Here is a 239-nt window from a genome sequence, read left to right as displayed (position 1 = left end):
GCACTAATGCACCGGATCCCATCAGAACTCCGCAGTTAAGCGTGCTTGGGCGAGAGTAGTACTAGGATGGGTGACCTCCTGGGAAGTCCTCGTGTTGCACCCCTCGTTTTTGTTTTTTCCGCCTTGCGAGATAAGTTGACAAGAAGGACCACTCGGGAGTGGATTTTTCGGGAAATCTCGCCCTGCCCATCGCGTAGCCATGGGTTTGGATCAGATCTCCGTTTGGATTGGGATCGGAA

General features: G+C 53.1%; 1 pseudogene; it reads left to right on the top strand.

Annotated features, from left to right (window-relative positions):
• On the top strand, nt 1–103 carry LOC118345887 (annotated as a pseudogene; the record flags this gene model as incomplete).
• Between the last annotated feature and the right edge of the window lie 136 nt (nt 104–239).

Source organism: Juglans regia, unplaced genomic scaffold (assembly GCF_001411555.2).
Source record: "Juglans regia cultivar Chandler unplaced genomic scaffold, Walnut 2.0 Scaffold_5554, whole genome shotgun sequence".
Lineage (NCBI taxonomy): Eukaryota > Viridiplantae > Streptophyta > Magnoliopsida > Fagales > Juglandaceae > Juglans > Juglans regia.
The sequence above is the reverse complement of the archived record's forward strand: the minus strand, read 5'-3'. Positions and strand labels throughout refer to the sequence as shown.